Below are 16,199 nucleotides of genomic sequence, written 5' to 3' on the forward strand. Positions count from 1 at the left end.
TCTACATTAATATACCCCTGAGGGCTCATTATTAAACCTCAAGGTAACTTTGTGTACCTTTTTAGAGCCACAAAGGTACAGATATGTTCCCAAGCAGTATATAAAGGGTACAAATAAGTACCTTAGAGGGTACTGATCCAGTGACAAGCTGTTGTACCCTTAAAGGGACAATAATTAAGTTATTCCACGCAATCAAGTCGTACATGAGCTGATAGCAGACGAGACGCGTAGCACCAAGTTGGCTATAAGCCACGTATGACAAGATTAAATGGAATAACTGTTTTATTCTATTCACTGGATTTTGAGAAACGGAGCATTTCTATTTTTATTTTTTGCAAATTCGATAAATAAAAACTTGATACAAAATGTTCAACAAAATAATTTCCGCTTAGAATGTAAACAAACCGACGAAATGGCAGTAGCAATTTGTGAAAAATGCGATAATAATAATTCTTGGAAATTTTTTCTAAAAGATACGTTCTTACCATCAAATACTTTCATTCCATATTTTGTTGCACTTTTTTTTGTATTTTTTGGGGTTTTGTTTTCAAGTAGAGTTTTTATTTCATCCTTGGTTGGTTCAGCAACACGCTCCACCATTTTTTTTCTCTACTCATGGTATATGAGCTGATATCCTAGTAGTAGAGTAGCCAATCAGAGCACGCAGTTGCTCATATCCAGTGAATGTGGACAGAATAATATACTTTTATTTTCTGAGAATGTTGGATAAAAAGCAATTTTGAGATTTGTTCAAAGTTCACTATTATTAAAAGTGGATTCATGAGTAGGAGTCAAATGTAAGAACATACCATGGATTTAAATTTTTTATTCTTTTCATGACCTTGTGTCCCCTGTCTGCTGAAGCCTTTGGACGCATCCCCACTCCTTTGGAAGGCTATAATTGCACAACTAAGTTCACTCAGGAGCAGAAAATAGAGCAGCCACCAGGGAATAAAATTCATTCCAGGGTTAAACGATAAAGAATGAAGTGTGAAGAAGGTGCTGAACTAACTTGCTTTCAGCCAAAATGGCAGATATGTATGGAATAAAACACTTAAGGGCATGCTGTTATAGGACGATAATGAACAACCAGGGTGCTATGATGTGGCCCGACATGAAACATAAGTAACTAGGCACTTGGAAGCTGATAATTTTTCAATAACAGCATATCCTGGAGTGTTTTATTTGTCTTATACGACAGGAATTTACCAGTGTCTTTTTCTATTCTCACTTTTGAATCAAGAATTCAGCAGTGCTGTGGTATAAGAAAAACATTTGTATAACTTGTATAGAAAATAATTAAGGCACATTTTATATCATGAGCTTTAAAGCCAGAAACCAGAACAAACTTGCAAATATTTTAAATTAAACTAAACAAAATGGCATGAGATGTCCGAGGATGCTGTTTTCTTGCAAAATACCCAGGGCTTTTAAAGATTCGACTTCGTTAGTTTCTTTTAAGAGTGTGTGCAGTTCTTCTTACAACCACTAGGCGGAAGCATCCTATTGTTAGTCCAGCAGCAGTTGCCTTTCACTTGAAGTAATACAGAATACTGGAATGATTTCAGTGGCCCTCACAGTGAAATCATGAACAGAGATGGTGTTTTATGTGTTATTGTGTACAAACAGAATGAAAACACAGTAGGAGTTCGTCCAGTCCCGTAGATCCAGTGGTGGTACAGAGAGATGCTAAAGCACACCAGTGGGTGGTATCGCAAGATCATATATAAAATACAATTGCATTATCAGAATTTCCTTGGGTCCTTGGTGCAGAATGAATGGTGAGGATGATACTATTACTGAATTGGGTTTGTAGTTTTACAGAATGTCTGAAAAGTCAGGAACCAACAGGAATACGTTGAGCAAAATCCACAAAAACGTGATACAGCAGCTGAGAAAATGTGCAGAGCATAAGGATGAACATGTTCATCATCATCATAAGCAAAGATCAGCCCACTGCAGGGCGAAGGCCTCCAAGTTGGTGCCAAAGATGTCTTTCCTGTCCTGATGCAATCCACTTGTAACCAATGAACTTTGTGAGCTCATCACTCCATCTCAGCTGAGGTGGCACTGAAGCTGAAACTGAGATGGAGCTATGAGCTCACGAAGTTCATTGGTAAAAGTGGGTTGCATCAGCACAAGACAGATATCTTTGGAACCAACTTGGGGAGGCCTTTCCCGTTATCCAGATGCAAGAACATCTGTAGAGCATATGTTCATCTCATCTCATCTCATTATCTCTAGCCGCTTTATCCTGTTCTACAGGGTCGCAGGCAAGCTGGAGCCTATCCCAGCTGACTACGGGCGAAAGGCGGGGTACACCCTGGACAAGTCGCCAGGTCATCACAGGGCTGACACATAGACACAGACAACCATTCACACTCACATTCACACCTACGGTCAATTTAGAGTCACCAGTTAACCTAACCTGCATGTCTTTGGACTGTGGGGGAAACCGGAGCACCCGGAGGAAACCCACGCGGACACGGGGAGAACATGCAAACTCCACACAGAAAGGCGCTCGCTGGCCACGGGGCTCGAACCCAGACCTTCTTGCTGTGAGGCGACAGCGCTAACCACTACACCACCGTGCCGCCCTAGAGCATATGTTCTAAATAATAAATCTAAAATTAAGTAGTTTTACTCTCATTGGTTCCTGACTTCTCGGACATCCTGTAGATTTTATTCATACGGTCTTGTAGTACATAGGATTATCCAGGACTAATAAAACCTATCAAAGATGTAATCTGAAGTCAGAGATGAGATGGAAATTGGTGGTATCTTGAAGGTGACATATCCTAAGTGATGCCCATGTAGCCACGCCCCTGAATTAATGCTGTGACTTAAGATGTAAACACTTTTGGCGTTAATTTGCCATTTGCAGTGAGAGTTGCATGCTCGACTGTGCTTAGTGCACACTTCAAAGGGAATTTGACAGATGCATCTGGTGCTCATTAAAGCTTCGTGGTCTCCCGCACTGAGTGAACACGCACTGCTCGCACCACGACTCCTGCCAATACCCAACAGGCAGAGTTTCCCACCCAGCCACATGCTGTTTTCTAAACATACATCTTTCTTTCTCCACAACTAGACAACACAAGAACATTTCCTGGTAAGCAGCAACATTTGCTGGATCTGGGTATAAATGGGTATAAATTTCTTTCTACAGCCAACAAAACCAATTCTACAGCAGTACAGATCATACACAGTCTCAGAGACACAATTATGAATAGGCGCTCTAACCAATAAAACTGCATTTATGGCTCATCCTGTTAATTTTACTTATGTTATCGGGCTAGATTAATATCAACACTGAAGACTATAAACATTTATGACTTTGAAATGTTCTCAGAGATGCTAACAGCTCAGTGCAAATCAATTTGCAGACTAACATTAGCAGTGAAGATTTTAAATCTTTACGAACATGAATCAAAAATCGTCTCAGAAAACCTGTCCGCTTAACACCTGTTAGCTATTTTGCTAACAAACACAAAAGATTATGATTTCAATACATTTTAAACATTTTCCCTGAAATCCTGTCAGGTTAGCTCATTTTAGCTAACTGGTTAGCATTAACAATGAAGATGGCGACATTTATTAGATACGACTCAGCGCTCAGCGCCAGTTAGCTATTTTGCTCACGAAAGCTGGAATGATTATAACATTCATAAATACAATTTCTCAGCTAGCTTGGTTAACATGAGCAGTGAAGGCTATGAATATTATTATTAGCTATCTGGCTAACAAAATCAGGAAAAATTATGACATTTATGAATGTAACTTAAACTTTCTCTTTGAAATGTTATCATGTTAGCTAATCTTAGATGGCTAGTTAGCTTTGATTTGGTAGATTATAACATTCATTAAATATGACATATGGATCCTCTCAGAAAGTTTGTCAGCTTAGCACCTGTTAGCTATTTTGGTTTTTAAAAAGATTATAATATTTTGAATATATCCAAAGATTTTCTTGAAATCCTGTCAGGTTAGCTCATTTTAGCTAGCTGGTTAGCATTCACACCTGGAGGACGCTATGGACTCTTACAGTAATGCTTTTATGGCTGAGGACTACAGTTGGCTTGCTAACTTTAGGACTGCAGTTGTCATGAACAGTTTTACACTCAAGTTTCCATCAATGAAGAGTTTAGAACATCAACGAAACTGACTTCTTGTTAAAACTGTTAATGTTATAGTCATGCTGTCTGTTGTTGCCCAAATGAGGATGGGTTCCCATTTGAGTCTGGTTCCTCTCGAGGTTTCTTCCTCATGTCGTCTGAGGGAGTTTTTCCTTGCCACCGTCGCCACAGGCTTGCTCATTGGGGATAGATTAAGGATAAAATTAGCTCATGTTTTAAGTCGTTCAAATTGTGTAAAGCTGCTTTGCGACAATGTTTATTGTTAAAAGCGCTATACAAATAAACTTGACTTGACTAACAGTGAATATGGTGAGATTTATTAGATATGACTTTGAAATCCCTCTCAGAAATCCTGTCAGCTCAGCGCCAGTTAGATATTTTGCTAACGAAAGCTGGAATAATTATAACATTCATAAATACAATTTAAAAATATTGTCATGTTAGCTGATCTTAGCAAGCTTAGTTAACATTAGCAGTGAAGATGATGATGATTATTATTATTATTATCTGGTTGCCAAAAGCAGGAAAAAAATATGACATTTATGAATGTAATTTAAGCTTTCTCTTTGAAATGTTATCATGTTATCTAATTTTAGATGGCTAGTTAGCATTGATTTGGTAGATTATAAGATTTATTAAATTTGACATATGGATCTTCTCAGAAAATGTGTCAGCTTAGCACCTATTAGCTATTTTGCTAATAAAAAAACAAGAAAAGATTGTAATATTTTGAATATAGTCTAAGATTTTCCTGAAATCCTGTCAGGTTAGCTTATTTTAGCTAGCTGGTTAGCACTAACAGTGAAGATGGTGATATTTATTAGATATGACTTAGAAATCCTGTCAGCTCACCGTCATTAGCTGTTTTGCTCATGAAAGCTGAAGTGATTATAACATTCATAAATACAATTTACAAATCCTGTCATGTTAGCTGGTCTTAGCTAGCTTGGTTAACATTAGCAGTGAAGACTATGAAGATTATTATTATTATTATCTAGCTAACAAAAGCATGAACGTTTTTGACATTTATGAATGTAACTTAAACTTTCTCTTTGAAATGCTATCATGTGAGCTACTCTTAGTTGGCTAGTTCGCACTGATTTGGTAGATTATAACATTTATTAAATATGACATGAATCTTCCCAGAAAGTTAATCAGTTTAGCACCTGTTAGCTAATTTGCTAACAAAAAAAAACAAGGAGAGATTGTAATATTTTGAATATAGTCTAAGATTCTCTTGAAATCCTGTCAGGTTAGCTTATTTTAGCTAGCTGGTTCGCATTAACAGCGAAGATGGTGGCATTTATTAGATATGCCTTAGAAATCCTGTTAGCTCAGCAGCAGTTAACTAATTTTCTAACAAAAGCTGAAGTGATTATAACATTCATGAATACAATTTAGAAATCCTGTCATGTTAGCTGATCTTAGCTAGCTTAGTTAACATTAGCAGTGAAGACTATGAATATTATTAGATTATTATCTAGCTAACAAAAGCATGAAAAATTTTGACATTTATGAACGTAACTTAAACTTTCTCTCTGAAATGCTGTCATGTGAGCTAGATGGCTAGTTAGTATTGATTTGGTAGATTATAACATTTATTAAATATGACATATGAATCCTCTCAGAAAACTTGTCAGCTTAGCACCTACGTATTAGCTGTTTTGCTAACAATAACGTGACCAGACGTCCCGGTTTGACCGGGACAGTCCTGATTTTGAGTTGCATGTCCCCAGTCCCAACAAAGGTCCGTCGGGACGCTGAAATGTCCCGGTTTACACCAAACACTAACAAACTGTCCCAGTTACAGCGATCATATATAGCCAACGAGATGTCAATAAAGCGTCTAGCAATTCAGCATAAATGTGTGTGTGCGCAGTCAACCTTACAATGTATCTATTTGTACAATGTTGCAATATAGAGGCCACGTTGTAACGTTTTTTTTCACTAGCGGCTGTCAACTACTATGCGACAATGCCGAATGGATGAGCGCTGGGCGAAGATGTTCGTGCACTTCAAGAATAGGGAGATTCCTTACAGCAATGTCAGCCAGTTTGCCATGTGCCTACCTGGCACCAATGCTCCAGTTAAGCGAATATTTTCACTCATGAGCAACACCTGGACTGACGAGAGGAATCGCATGACCGTGCCTACTCTCGAAGCCTTGATCATTACCCGGGCCAATTTCGACGATACTTGCTCGCAGTTTCACAGCAGGCTCTCGGGCAATAAAGCGCTACTGGAGCAAATTCACTCATCATGTAAATATATGCAATAAAATGGCATCCTCTTTAGGTTGGGTGGCTGTGTTTCTGAAACATTTTTTGTTGTCTTTCATCTGTCTTTAATCTGTATCACAGATTGTCTTGACTTGTTTGATGCTGCTGTCAACTCAGGGTTCACGTTTTCAAAATAGTTAATAGCCGACACTGGTTAAGATTAAACAGAGGCATTTTGGGTAAAGGTTCAGAGGTGACAACGATTAGGCTCATGCGCTCATTCCTGTTACAATGCATAGCCTATTGTTTAAAAAAAAAAAGTTCATCGCATAAAATGTTGATGTTAATATGCAAGCAATACATTTTCTTGGCATTTTCACAAAGGTGAAATAAATCAGTTGAAATTTAGGCTATTGGCCTATTCCCTATCATCACATCTGTTGTCTGATTTTCTTACTTTAACTGAATTGTGATAGAAGTACATGTAGATAACAAGAAAATACTTGATTATTCTCTGAAATGTTGATAAAAGTGAGCTTCTACTGTTGATAAAAGCACCTGTCTGAGCCATGGTTTGAGCCGGCGCATGTACGTGCGCGAGTATCACGGTCACGCACAAAGTGTCCCGGTTTTAGACTCGGGAAATCTGGTCACTCTAGCTAACAAAACAAAACAAAACAAAAAGCAGAAAAAATTATAATATTTTGAATATATCCAAAGATTTTCTTGAAATCCTGTCAGGTTAGCTCATTTTAGCTTGCTAGTTAGCATTAACAGTGAAGATGGTGACATTTATTAGATATGACTTTGAAATCCTGTCAGCTTCGTGCCAGTTAGCTATTTTTCTAACGAAAGATGGAATGATTATAACATTCATAAATACAATTTAAAAATCCTATCATGTTCACTGGTCTTAGCTAGCTTAATTAACATTAGCAGTGAAGACTACAAATATTATTATTATGAGCTATCTGGCTAACAAAATCAGGAAAAATTATGACATTCATGAATGTAACTTAAATTTCTCTTTGAAATTTATCTCATCTTAGATTGCTAGTTAGCATTGATTTGGTAGATTATAACATTTATTAAATACGACATATTAATTCTCTCAGAAAACTTGTCAGTTTAGCACCTATTAGCTATTTTGCTAACAAAAAAAACCCCAAGAAAGATTGCAATATTTTAAATATAGCCTAAGATTTTCCTGAAATCCTGTCAGGTTAGCTCATTTAAGCTAGCTTGATAGCATTAACAGTGAAGATGATGACATTTAGAAATTCTGTCAGCTCACTGCCATTAGCTATTTAGCTCATGAAAGCTGAAGTGATTATAACATTGATGAATACAATTTAGAAATCCTGTCATGTTAGCTGATCTTAGCTAGCTTAGTTAACATTAGCAGTGAAAATTATGAATATTATTATTATCTAGCTAACAAAAGCATAAAAAATTTTGAAATTTATGAACGTAACTTAAACTTTCTCTTTGAAATGCTATCATGTGAGCAATAACTTTAGCATTGATTTGGTAGATTATAACATTTATCAAATATGACACCTCCTCAGAAATCCTGTCAGCTTGGTGCCAGTTAGCTACAGTATTTTGCTAACAAAAGCGAGGAAGATTATAAAATTTATGAACTTAAAAATTCACCATGAGATCCTGTCAGGTTTGCTAACTGTAGTTAGCTGGTTAGCATTTACAGTGAAGATAATAACATTTACGGGCTATTAGTGAGAAATCCTCTCAGAAATCCTGTTGAATTAGCTAGTCATGGCTAGCTGGTTAGCATTAACGGTGAAGATGATGGCAATTATTAAACATGGCTTAAAAAAATTTCTGAGGTTAGTTCATGTTAATTAGCTGGCTAGCGTTAGCAGTAAGCATTATATGATTATCTTATCCCTTAAAAACCCTTTCATTAATCTTGTCAGGTTAGTTAGCTGGCTAGCAAAATCTGTAAAGCTGTATCTACATAAAATGTATTGCTTTCTGAATATTTCCATACAGGGGCGCCACCAGAAATTTTGGGCCCCATGAAAGATTAGAATTTTGGGCCCCCCAACTTTGCCCACCCTCGTCACAATTGCACTATTGTCATTATTTGACTTTTGATAGCCCATGGACCTTGAGTTTGTGACTTTGTTATGACATTTTGTGTATTAACCTACCAGGGACTAGATGAAAACTGGTCAGTGACTAATTCTGGTGCATTTACAATCACAAATGAAAATTCAAGATTTTGCCACATGCCTTTTTGTGCTAGGACAATTGGTAGTGAAATGTGTGATGTGACTGCTAATAAATCATAGAACACGTAACCATGTCAAACACTTGACTGGTGTCCGTTATTAGCAACACTTTAATCTAGCAAACTGTATATGGCGCTCGCTCATTAAAAACTTCAATCCTAAAGCATTTATGGGTTGTATTGCTGCTTACCTCCTTCTCCAAAGGGGGGTTCAGTGGTTTGGTAGAGCGGAGGTCCCCCTGAGGCCGAATCTGTGCATATTTAGGGCACCCCATTAGTTATGAAACTGGTTATTAGCACTAGTTATTAGCACCAGCATAACATCATATTTCATCTTGTTTATTATCACACAAGTCAGTTCAGTTATTAAAATGGAAAAATGTCACTGTACGAACTGTAAAAGTGTTCTCTTGATAGGCTAATCCAACCACGTTCATACTGTTCATTTACCATTCGTTAATATTTTGAACACACGTAAGCGATAGCTACCTTTCTTTGGGAAAAACGGAGTGACCAGTTGCCTGCCTCTCCGGTCCCTCTCAGCTTTCAGCTGCCTTTCTTTACGTTTTTGACAGCCACTCTTCATATTTAGCGATCATAGACTGTACGCACTCCACTGCTGGCTGGCTGGCTGCTGCACCGCAACACAGCAGCAAGTAGCGTTGCACTGATCAGCACACAGATTTAACGCATCGCGCTTCTACCAGAACTGGACCGTACCATTTCGCAAAAGGGGGAGGGTTAAATGACAATATGTTGAAGAACTCAAGAAATAGACAACCTTGTTCAATTAGCTCATTTTACCAGATGGAATATTGCATTGTTGTTATTTCAAAAGTCTTATTAAAATCATTAAAAGCATATTATCAGCCCCTTAAAGGGCCCCATGGCAGTGCTGGGCCCCTAGAATTGTTCTAACCTTTCCCCCCCTGGCGGCGCCCATGTTTCCATATATGGACTTAATTAAACATTGGTCTTGAAGGCACGCCCACTCTCTAATTTCCATATAAATATTTAACACATTTCCTGATACAGTATATACTTAGCAGTCTTAGCTTGCTTTTTTTTTGTTCTAACTTAATTCCTAGAAAATCTGATAAAAATCACACTCGCTCATTAAAATCTCTACAATTGTTTTTAAAAGAGAATATTATGTTGAACAGGAAATCAGGATCTTGCCCAAACTCCTTCCTCTACAGAGAGCTTTACCATCTGCATGGGAAGTGTGTTCAGGACCCAATGCTCATAATTGGAAGCGTCTTGGCAGGCTGTCAGATTTTTTTTTTTTTTGAATCAAATTAGTCGACTCATGTGAGTTAAGGTCAGCTAGATGAAGTTGGAGTCTTGTCACCGGTAAATTGGTTCATTCCGGAAGTTCCTCACTGCAGAGACAAATTAAACGCACTCTTTCCTGTGTGGCCGTAGTTCGTTAATTCTCAAAATATAAACACGGTGTTTACCTCCACAGAGAATATTTACTTGTTTATGGCTGTCAGAATGCGGTCAAGTGCCACGATAATGCAGTTAGAGAAATGAGCTTGGGTGTGGAAATATTCAATCCAGCTCAACTTGGGGACTGTTTGCATAATTGCCTTGCTATCTCTGTATCATGGATGAAGTGCCCTTGAGGAAAGCACCTAACCCCCAACTGCTCCCCGGGCGCTGTAGCATAGCTGCTCACTGCTCTGGGTATGTGTATGTGCTCATTGCTCACTTGTGTGTTCACTGCTTCAGATGGGTTAAATGCAGAGGAGGAATTTCACTGTGCTTGAGTGTACAAGTGACCAAGTAATCTTCTTCTCATTAAAATGACTTAGGAAAAATGATTTTAATGAAACTTCCAAAGCATTAGCAAATCTTTGTTTTTAGAAAAGTGTTTTAATCTCAAACCACCTGTAAATGTTCTACATATGAAATGAAATGAAATGAAATGAAATCCTTAAAGCGTTTGTGAGGAATCCTTTTCTATATCAGAGAGGGTTCAGAGTAGAACCGTTTTAGGAAACAACCTTTAACAACATATATAACATATATTAGTTTTAGATATTGCCTGCTTTATTTCCAATGTAAAGTCAGAATGTCCCTGGAAGACCTTTTATTTGTTCTACAGACCATCAAACTATTACAAGTGTCTCTGAAAGAATTGTTTCAACAGGTCTTGAATCACGCATTGTTCCTAAAAACCCCCTACTATCAATAAGAACCCATAAAACTCCTAAATATTGGTGGAGACTTTATTTTATTTTAGAGAACCATGATTTAAAGAGTGGGGGAATATACATGGATCTTTGGATAGTTAAGGGATCTTAGGTTCCTAAAAGGGTTCTACTTGGAAAGGGTTCTAATAAGGAAATAGGATTAGAGTTGTATCTGTTACAGCGTGCTAGATACAACCTTTATGGTTTCCTCCTGAGCAACAAACTAGAGAACCCTTAAGTATCAATATTCAGATCCCTCCTTAAAACCCATCTCTTTCGAATTGCTTTTAACTTATGATTAACACTGTCTTATACCTTTTTATTGCATTGATTTTATGACTTTTCTCTCCTTAGTCAAGTGCCGCTGACTCTTATTCTTATTTTATTGTTCTTATGTTCTCTTACGAGTTTTCTTGATTATGATTCTTTTACTGATTATTTTATGCTTGTTAAGCATCTTTGAGAATCATAAAAAGTGCTCTACAAATAAAATGTATTATTATTATTATTATTATTAAGAGTTCTTGATTCAGGTTTTTATCTAGGAATGTGTGAAACACACTGAATACACCTGCGATGGGATGCCATTTCATAACAGGGTCACACACATACGCACTTTCTTTCAGGAGCAATTTAGAGTATCCAATCTACCTGCTAGCATGTTGTTAGTAGGCGGGATGAAACTAATGAAGCTGGAGAACATTTATGCAGTTTTCTAATCAGCCAATCATGTGGCAGCGGTGCAATGCAAGAACTTGTGCAGATATACTTAATGTTCACTTCAAACATCAGAATGGGAAAAATTGTGATCTCAAAGTGTGATCTTCACTGTGGCATGGGTGTTGGTTTGAGCCAGATGGACTGGTTTGAGTGTTTCAGAAATTTCTGATCTCCTGGAGTTTTCACACACAACAGTCTCTAGAGTTCACACAGACAGAATGGTGTGAAAAACAAAAAGCATCGAATGAGCGATAGTTCTGTGGGTGGAAACAAATGCCTTGTTGATAAGAGAGGTCAGAGGAAAATGGCCAGATTCATGGTTCGAGCTGCCAGGAAGGATATACCGTAGCAACTCATATAATCACTCTTTACAACCGTGGTGAGCAGAAAAGCATCTTAGCATGCAACAGCAGAAGAGCACATTGGGTTCCACTCCTGCAGCCAAGAACAGGAATTTAGATTCAAGAACAAGTTCCTGTTAAAGTGGCCGGTGAGGGTGTATTCCTACAGGGATCCTCAGAGTGGTACTGCTAAGAGCTCGAAACAGGGCTACACCCTGAACAGGATGCCAGTCCATCACAACACCAAATCTCTTCAGTATTACAAACTATAGAGCAAAAAACGTAATAAAATTAATGTTAATAAATAATTTGGATATATTTTTCGAATGTAAGCACGTCCAAGCATGTATAATAACTGTTGCCACCATGTTAGTGTTCTGAGACCGAGATCCTGACCTCTTCTGCTCCTCGGACCTGCCTGATCCATCCTGATGCCCTACTTCTGGCTGGAGTCTCATCACATCGCTCCTGTGGAGGACGGCCCCACATGGACAGTTGAAAGTCACACCTGGAAGATGCTCTGGACATTTACAGTAATGCATCTATGTGTGAGGACTACAGTTGACTTGCTAACTTTAGGACTGCAGTTGTCCTGAACAGTTTATAACTTCAACAAAACAGACTTCATGTTAAAACTATCATGAATTTCCTGATTTCAAAGTTGTACTTTGTGACTCTATAGGACACTGTTAAAGAAGCGAGTTATTTATAATCACGTTGTCTGTTAGCACCCAAATGAGGATGGGTTCCCTTTTGAGTCTGGTTCCTCTCGATGTTTCTTCCTCATGTCATCTGAGGGAGTTTTTCCTTGCCACCGTCACCACAGGCTTGCTCATCAGAGATAGATTAGGGATAAAATTAGCTCATGTTTAAAGTCTTTAATTTTCTGTAAAATTCCTTTGTGACAATGTCTATTGTTAAAGGGGAACTGAAGGCAAATTTTTTATTATCAAAATTCTATTTATCTCATTTTATAAAATGTAGGAATGCATTTCTGACCGCTATTTTGTCACTGCTGTAGCAAGTTATGAGTGTTTGAAATATGCTATGTAATATATCAGTCCATATGTCAAAGCAATGGCTGTAAACAAGATTTGTGGAGACCTGTGCGAGACATCGTAGGACGGAAGTAAAACGTACAGCGGAAATCAAAGTGACCAACATCTGCCAACGTTGTCAAAAGACGTGCGCCCTCTTTCGAATGCTGATGTAATTCACGGCGCGTGTGCAGCCCGAGGCGCGCCTTCAGGTGCACACGCTACAGCACACAGGACTGACACCCCATCACCGATGAAGCTGGCAAATCTCAAAATTAATCTAAATTGGAATGATATCGTGGGAGGCATGGTCGTGTAGTGGTTAGCACTGTTGCCTCACAGCAAGAAGGTCCTGGGTTCGAGCCCAGTGGCTGGCGAGGGCCTTTCTGTGTGGAGTTTGCATGTTCTCCCCGTGTCCGCGTGGGTTTCCTCCGGGTGCTCCGGTTTCCCCCACAGTCCAAAGACATGCAGGTTAGGTTAACTGGTGACTCTAAATTGACCGTAGGTGTGAATGTGAGTGTGAATGGTTGTTTGTCTCTGTGTCAGCCCTGTGATGACCTGGCGACTTGTCCAGGGTGTACCCTGCCTCTCACCCGTAGTCAGCTGCAGTGCTGGGAATAACGGCGTTAGAGTATAACGGCGTTACTAACGGAGCCACATTTTGGGTAACGGAATAATTACTTAGTTACTTAATCCATATTTGTATCGCCGTTACCGTTACTCGGGAAGTAACGTGATGCGTTACAATTTGATATGGGCGCCTTGACAACATGAGCATTGGCAACACGGTACCGCAATATATAATAATAATTATGTACCAATATGGCTTTTACATTCTCCCATTCACCCTTTGAATGCAAGAGAACAAATCGTGATTTGCTAAGATGTTCTAGGTGGGTGGAGTCGATTGTGTTTTCCCGCTACGCACACACACGCGCACACAGAGATGGGGAAGAGACAATGGCAGCACCAAGCCGCAAAGTCGCATTTTCGAACTGGAAACACCGGCATAATTTCACGCTGGTTGAAGTCAAAGGCAATAATGTTTATGTCCAATGCAAACTGTGCCCTGGAAACAAAGTTCTGTAAATGCGTTAGTAACTGCGTTACTTCACTAGAAAAGAACAGTTATCCTCGTTTATCTGTAAGCAAAAAAAAAAAAAAGTAACGCAATAAATACTTTTCCTGGTAACTAGTTACTTTTCTAGTGAAGTAACGCAGTTACTAACGCAATTACTTTTTTGGAGAAGTAACTAGTACTTGTAACTAATTACTTTTTCAAAGTAATGTGCCCAGCACTGGTCAGCTGGGATAGGCTCCAGGTTGCCTGCGACCCTGTAGAACAGGATAAGCGGCTACAGATAATGGATGGATGGAATGATATGGCGATCTGGCCACTGTGTAAACAGTTTTCAAAATGGCAGCGCTGACACTTCACGTTTGAAGTCTCACACAAGTCTCGTGAAGATCGCGCGGCTAAGCAACGCCTGCTGTGGACCAAACGAATTACGTTCAATATGGCTAAAAACCGAAAAGGCTGATAAGTGTAATGTAATATAATATGCCAATGTAAAGGTTCCCCCAGTTGGAACGGTCAACGGTCGAGATCAATGCCTTCGTGCCACCTGCAGAATTCTGGGGCGAAAAAACACCGCGAAAAACAGACCAGAAAAAAACAGAGATTTTTTTCACCGTCGTTTATTCACAGTCTTTTCACCGAAGATACAGCATTCAAAAAAAACCTTTTATAACAAATTATAATCATAACAAATGTCTGTTTATCTTTCTAAAGGCAGCTGTATTTGTGTGTGTTGTGTCTGTATGTGTGCACAGATGTGTGTGTGTGTGCAGATGTGTGTGTGTGTGTGTGTGTGTGCGCGTATGTGAATGTCAGCAAATCACATCTTAATTCCATCAATATGAGTGAAACCTTGGATCAATCATAAGCAAAATATCCTGTATATATTTCATATCAACTCAGCATTTACGCACGACAAAGCGCGAAATGTTTTTACGACAATTTTAAACAAAGACACTATGTTTAGTCTAACAAAGAAGTGTCTTCTCCACTGGAAGAAGGTCACACAGTAACTTTTACAGGAAGCTACACAGGAACAGTCAACAAAGGATCTCATCTCATCTCCTCTAGCCGCTTTATCCTTCTACAGGGTCGCAGGCAAGCTGGAGCCTATCCCAGCTGACTACGGGCGAAAGGCGGGGTACACCCTGGACAAGTCGCCAGGTCATCACAGGGCTGACACATAGACACAGACAACCATTCACACTCACACCTACGGTCAATTTAGAGTCACCAGTTAACCTAACGTGCATGTCTTTGGACTGTGGGGGAAACCGGAGCACCCGGAGGAAACCCACGCGGACACGGGGAGAACATGCAAACTCCACACAGAAAGGCCCCTGCCAGCCCCGGGGCTCGAACCCAGGACCTTCTTGCTGTGAGGCGACAGCGCTAACCACTACACCACCGTGCCGCCCAACAAAGGATCTAAGAAGCTAAATATTAAAATCATAAAGTCTTAACAATCCTAAATTACATTCTTCATTCTAAAACTATAAAACTAACTTAAATCACTTAATACAGCTTTAAATCTAACATTAAATCTAACATTCAATCATTTCAATTTCAAATTCAACACTGAAGAGACTGGTTAAATCTAACAATCCTAAATCACGTGTAGCTATAAAACTAACTTAAATCTCATCTCATTATCTCTAGCTGCTTTATCCTTCTACAGGGTCGCAGGCAAGCTGGAGCCTATCCCAGCTGACTATGGGCGAAAGGCGGGGTACACCCTGGACAAGTCGCCAGGTCATCACAGGGCTGACACATAGACACAGACAACCATTCACACTCACATTCACACCTACGGTCAATTTAGAGTCACCAGTTAACCTAACCTGCATGTCTTTGGACTGTGGGGGAAACCGGAGCACCCGGAGGAAACCCACGCGGACACGGGGAGAACATGCAAACTCCACACAGAAAGGCCCTCGCCGGCCCCGGGGCTCGAACCCAGGACCTTCTTGCTGTGAGGCGACAGCGCTAACCACTACACCACCGTGCCGCCCCCTAACTTAAATCATGGCTTTAAATCTAACAGCCAATATGAGTCACAATATATGATTAATAAAACTGAAAATGTAATTGAATAACAGGTTAATTAAGAAATAAAGCAAGTTAAAAAAAATGACTCCAGTTCCACTTTAAAAGCCCTATACAAATAAACTTGACTTGACTAGTGAAGGCTTGCCCTGCCTTTGCCACTCCACATC

This window comes from Neoarius graeffei, chromosome 18 (assembly GCF_027579695.1).
Source record: "Neoarius graeffei isolate fNeoGra1 chromosome 18, fNeoGra1.pri, whole genome shotgun sequence".
Classification (NCBI taxonomy): Eukaryota; Metazoa; Chordata; class Actinopteri; order Siluriformes; family Ariidae; genus Neoarius; species Neoarius graeffei.